This window comes from Ahaetulla prasina, chromosome 1 (assembly GCF_028640845.1).
Source record: "Ahaetulla prasina isolate Xishuangbanna chromosome 1, ASM2864084v1, whole genome shotgun sequence".
Taxonomy (NCBI): domain Eukaryota; kingdom Metazoa; phylum Chordata; class Lepidosauria; order Squamata; family Colubridae; genus Ahaetulla; species Ahaetulla prasina.
This window is the reverse complement of record NC_080539.1, coordinates 29,836,769-29,842,768: the sequence shown is the minus strand read 5'-3', so window position 1 is coordinate 29,842,768 and position 6,000 is coordinate 29,836,769.

The window sequence follows — 6,000 nt, the reverse complement described above, 5'->3', positions numbered from 1 at the left end:
ATCTATTCTCTGCCTCCCAAGTCCCAGCTGATCAGGAGGAAATGGGGATTTTGCAATAACCTTCCCCTGGAGTGGGGTGGGAATCGAGATTTTACAGTATCCTTCCCCTGCCACGCCCACCAAGTCATACCCACTAAGCTATGCCACACCCACCAATCCATGCCATGCCCACCAAGCCACACCTACAAAACCGGTAGTAAAAAAAATTTGAAACCCACCATTGTGGGAGACCACCAGGAAATCCCATAATTTTATCTTGAGAAGCAGAAGTGTCCTGGAAGAAAGCAATGGCAAAACACCAGTATTGTGCCAAGAACACTACATGGACATATCAATCAATTTATCGAGAATTGAGCTGCTTGAAGCAGGGGTGAAATTAAAAAAATTCCCCACCGGTTCTGTAGGCGTGGCTTGTTGGGGGAGGTCATCTGACTGGGTGACTGGGTGGCTGTGGCAAACTCAACATCACTCACATCAAGGGGCTCCTTACTGCCCCCACCCCAGCCACTCCTTGTCGTGAATGGCAGGAAAGTGGGGAGGGGAATATTCCTGCCTACCATCCTTCCCTCAGTCTGTGCTGAGATTGAGGAATGGATGACAGGCAGGAAAATCCCCTTCCCCATTTTCCTGCCTTTCACAAAAAAGCCTCCATTCCAGCTGCTCCCCTCCATCCCCCTCCCTCCTGGGGACTACCTTAAAAGCAGTGGTGAAATCCAAATTTTTTTACTACCGTTTCTGTGGGCATGGCTTGGTGGGCATGGTGTGGTGGGCGTGGCAGGGGCAGGATACTGCAAAATCTCCCTTCCCACCCCACTCTGGGGTCAGCCAGAGGTGGTATTTGCCAGTTCTCTGAACTACTCAAAATTTCCACTACTGGTTGTTCGAACTGCTCAAAATTTCCGCTACTGGAACATTGCTCCCAGAAGCACGAAGCTGAAGCCTGAAGATGACGAATGAGACTTCGTCGAAACGTCGCCAAGACACTTCCAATTTTACGCGGGAGAAAACCTGAATAACCAAAGACCTACATACAAACACCCGCGAAAACCTCAGAAAACACACACACACACACACACACACACACACACACACACACACACACATATATATAAGTAAAGAATATACATTAGCTATATTAATTAGATATAATAAAGGGAACAATTGGACAGGAACAGTAGGCACTTTTGTGCAGTCCACCAGGCTTAAAGTTGCCAAGGTTGGGGACCCCTGTCATAGTATGATAAACATCTAAAGGCCACTTCAAGCCACAGCCACTGCTTCAAAGAGGCATGTAAGGGGGCTGCTTTCTAGAGATTGAGCATGTTCCAGGGAAGAAGAAATGCTTGACCATCTCAGCTTTGCTGAAAGCTTTTGCGGCAGACCGAACTCTAACTGGAAGGGCTTGGCATTCTGCTCACTCTGAATTCTTTGGACTGTTTCTAATTCTGTTCAATGGTGAGCAGCAGTCTGTAAAACAGGCCCAGAAGGAGTTGGGGACAGCACCCTCTTGTGGAAAAAGTGCCCTGTCCCACCCCCAAGACCATCAGCCAGCCAGTTCTCACTGAGAGGTCTCGGGCTGTTCTCCAGGTTCTGCCAAGAGAGTACCATTGGACTGTTGAACTGGGAGTGGCTGTCCCCCCCCCTTCCTCCCCTCCATCACTTTCCAGATGCTTTTGCCATAAAAGGAAAAGTGTCTTTATTGGGAAGGAGCTGCTAGAACTAATGGGAGCCAGTCTAGTGCTGATTTTTGGGGGGGAGGGGTGAAAGGAAGAGGGAGAAGAAACAGATGCCTACGTTTGCAAGTGATGGGAGGGCAGCCATCTCTGTGCCCACAGAAAATAAATCATACATTCAGAGCGTTAGCAGAGCAGCCACTTCGGCCCCATAATTGGCCCACTTTCTTTGCATTGCACAGTCATAACCACAACCACAATACGTACCACATGGAGACATATCATTTGAGTTCGCATTGTGAGAGCCAGATGGAGGCATAGACCAGGAAAGGCTGTTCGGAACTGGCTAAAGAAATATGCAGGAAGTTAGCCTAGAGAGCTACTCTGCATTTTAGGGCAGTAGAATATGGCTGGGAATGTGGCTGCCCTGGCTTTGCAAGCATGAGATGCAGTAGATGGCTCCCTCAGCAGTGGCTTGACCCAAGTAAGCTGTGTTTTTGCACGGACGCTTCATATTTGTGAATTCCCATGCTGATTTGCACTACAAGACCCAATCCTACTTGATTAAGAATAAACCCACTAGATGACCTGACTCAGCTACTGATTTAGCAAAGAAACATTCTGCCCCAATCTCTGGAAAGCTGTTTCTCCTTTCCTCTTTTATTAAAAAAAATAAATCTTCCTTATCCCATTATAACAATCAGTGACAAAAAAGGGATGGAGCAGAAATTGCGTTTGCTTATTTAAAGTACTCATGCCCCACTTACGTTGGCAAAACCACTAGGTTTTCAAAGATTAATAATTACCCAGCCTCTGCCCTCAGTGTCTAGTGCCTAAAAATTGGCACCACCCTATTCTCTATCTCTGGGAGGGATGTCTCTTTCCATTTCCACGACAAAAACAAGTTATTTGGAGGCAGCTATAAATAGCAAGGGAGAAAGACAGAGCCAGGAGTGCAGCCAGAGCATATTTTCAATCTGTGGCTGAGCTACCTGGCAATGTCCCCAGCCCCAGGACTGGAGGCGGGAGTGTGTATGTGTGTGTTTGAGAAGGATATTCCATAGTTCTGCTGGGACATCACCTTCACCTTTAGAAAAGTGGGTTAGGAAGGTTGGAAGGGCCGGTGAATAGCGCAGGCTGGTAAAGCCTGTTATTAAGAACACAAAGCCTGCAATTACTGCAGGTTCAAGCCCGGCCCAAGGTTGACTCAGCCTTCCATCCTTTATAAGGTAGGTAAAATGAGGACCCAGATTGTTGGGGGGGAAATAAGTTGACTTTGTAAAAATATACAAATAGAATGAGACTATTGCCTTATACACTGTAAGCCGCCCTGAGTCTTCGGAGAAGGGCGGGGTATAAATGTAAAAAAAAAAAAAAGGGCAATCCCTATATCATCAATTAATCCTCCACTGTAAGGAAGCTTTAAATGTAAAGGTTCCCCTCGCACATATGTGCTAGTCGTTCCCGACACTAGGGGGCGGTGCTCACCTCCATTTCAAAGTCGAAGAGCCAGCGCTGTCCGAAGACATCTCCGTAGTTATGTGGCGGTATGACTAAATGCCAAAGGCACACGGAAGGCTGCTACTTTCCCACCAAAGGTGGTCCCTATTTTTCTACTTCCATTTTTTAATGTGCTTTCGAACTGCTGGGTTGGCAGAAGCTGGGACAAGTAACGGGACCTCATCCCATTACACGGAACTAGGGATTTGAATCAACAAACTCAGCGTCTTAGCCATTGAGCCACCACATCCCTTCTACTCTACTGGATCCCAAACTTGAAGAATGGGCTGCGAAGTTTTTCTTGGCATCCAAAAATGAAGATGAAAGGAACAAGGGAAATCCTACCTTGGCCATCATCCTAGTTGACAAAGTTTTCCACTACTGCCCCCCACCCCCCTTTCTGAGTACATCCAGGGCTCCTTACAAATCACATCCAGTTGGGAGTTATGCTACTACATCTCAGGCACCTGCAAAATCAAGCCCTCTCCTCCCCTCTTCTCCCTTCCCCATCCCTCCTCTCCTCTCCTGGGTCTGTCAAGAGACACAAGATATGATGCAGACCACAACCATAACCACACTCATGAAGTCCAGGCTGGATTGGGAAGAGTTACAGGGATGTTGGTACAGATGCAGCTTGGAAGCGTGTCAGCAGAAGCAGCCTGGAACGTTATGTTAAAGAGTATTCCTTGCTTCTTGGCAAAGCAGATGCCTTGCAAACAGAAGTTATAAAAGCTCAGACTAATCTCATTAAAGGGAAAAAAAGAAGATTAGGCAATCAGAATAGTTTCTGGCCACTTCTCATTTACACCAAACCAAGATACAAATATACCAGGAAACACTTTTTCTTGCTGTGTCTTCTGCTTTCATTTTATCCCCAGTCTACGAGTGAGGAACCAGATAGCTTAAGGACTGGTGTTAAAGTAGTGTATTAATCTCCCCACCTACCCCGCATTCCATCGTCAACAACAACCAGCAGCTTCTGCAGCCCTGTGTAGAATCTGCTATGCTTTGTTACCCATTACATCGGACTGAAAAGCAGATGACCTTTACCAAATAGGATGAGAAAAGCCTTCCTGACAGTTTCAGGCCTATGGAGACACACCTCCTCTACTCTGTTCCCTGGTCAGTCTTGTCTGCTGCCAATCTGCTGTTGTTTCCCTGAATGTAGCAGTGCAGTGCTGATGATACTTTAAGCTGGGGAAATAGTTCGAGAGCTCTATTTGTTTAGCACAGGGATTCCTTGAGCTGCTTGTAAACACGTCCCTGCCTCAAGCAACCAACTTCCCACATAACACAACATAACACAGGTTTTTGTCACATTGACATGACCTATCACCATTTTACATCCTCCAAAGAATGGCGGAAACAGCTGGTAAATTTAAATAGCAGTCAATCCAAATTATGCAACAAGTCTAAGCTACTCAGCTGACCAGATTGTGAAGATCCTAACTGCATGGACTGCAGGCTGAAAAAAATGTAATCATGGAATGGTGAGAACAACTCACTTCCATGCTTTCCAGTTCAGGGGTGCAAATGCCCCTCAGCCACGCTGACAGATGGCGCCGCTTTCTCTTTCCCATGCAACAATTTTCATTTTCAGAATGTTTCAGAAGGAGAAGTGGGCATTGGCACCCCCTAAGCTTTGATGCCCTAGGCCAGGGCCTGCTTGGGCTTAACCTAAAGCCAGCCAGTTTCCCAAATAATCCATATAAGGAATTAAATCATAAATAAAAGCACCGGAGATTTATCTTTCTTTGCGATGCTGATTTTTTAAGAAAATAAAAACCCAATTCAGCTCAGATTATCTTCAAATGTGATCATCTGGGAGGAGGAGTTATAGAAATGAAGAGTCAGATTTACCTGGTTTTTGCTGCAGTGCATGATTGGCAGGTGTTTTTCTCACTAGGTGATGACATGATGAAGAGTAATGGCAACAAAGCCAGAAGAATCGACCAAATACTTTGCTTATCACATTTGTTTGATTAACTGATTATGTGCCATTAAACTGTTGTCAATTCTTAGTGACAACATGGCTAGTTTTCCTCCATGGTGATTTTGTCCTAACCTGGTCCTTCAGTTCTCCAAGTGTTTCTCGATTGCCACTGTAATTGAGTCCATCCACTTTGCTGATGGTCATCTTTTTTTAGCTCTTCCACCTTTCTCAGCATCAAAGTTAAGTCATCATGTAATTGTCCAGAGTTGGATAATTTGAACCTGATCATTTGTGCCTTGAGTGAGAACTCTTGAGTTGATTTGTTCAGTGATCCATTTGTTTGCTTTCTTGGCTGTCCATTGTATTCTCAGTTTTCCCCAAAACCAAAGTTCAAAAGCATCTATCTTGCTTCTTCAAAGTCTATATCACATATTACAGACTTATCAGGATAGCACCATTTAATGAGATTTAGAACAAAAATAGCGAGCATAAGGATTGCCAATGGAAGCAATAGATGTTTCCCACCAACTCAAAAGATGTTTCATTCAGCAGTAAAAGGAAGCCCTTTACCTCAAGTTGATTTCAGGTGAACAATTACTATTCCAAAAGCAATTTTCCTGAGTAGAGTGAAAATAAATAGATGCTGTCAGAAAATACTAGAAGGTTAACATTTGCAAGATATCTGGAGAATGGCCCCTGCTTTCTGTTCAGTAAATGCAGAAGGCATTTTGAACAACAGAATTAGAATTAGAATTAGAATTGGAATTGGAATTGGAATTGGAATTGGAATTGGAATTGGATTGGAGTTGGATTGGAGTTGGAATTGGAATTCTTTGTTGACCAAGTGTGAATTGGTCAATAAATTGGACACAAGGAATTTGTCTCCGGTGCATA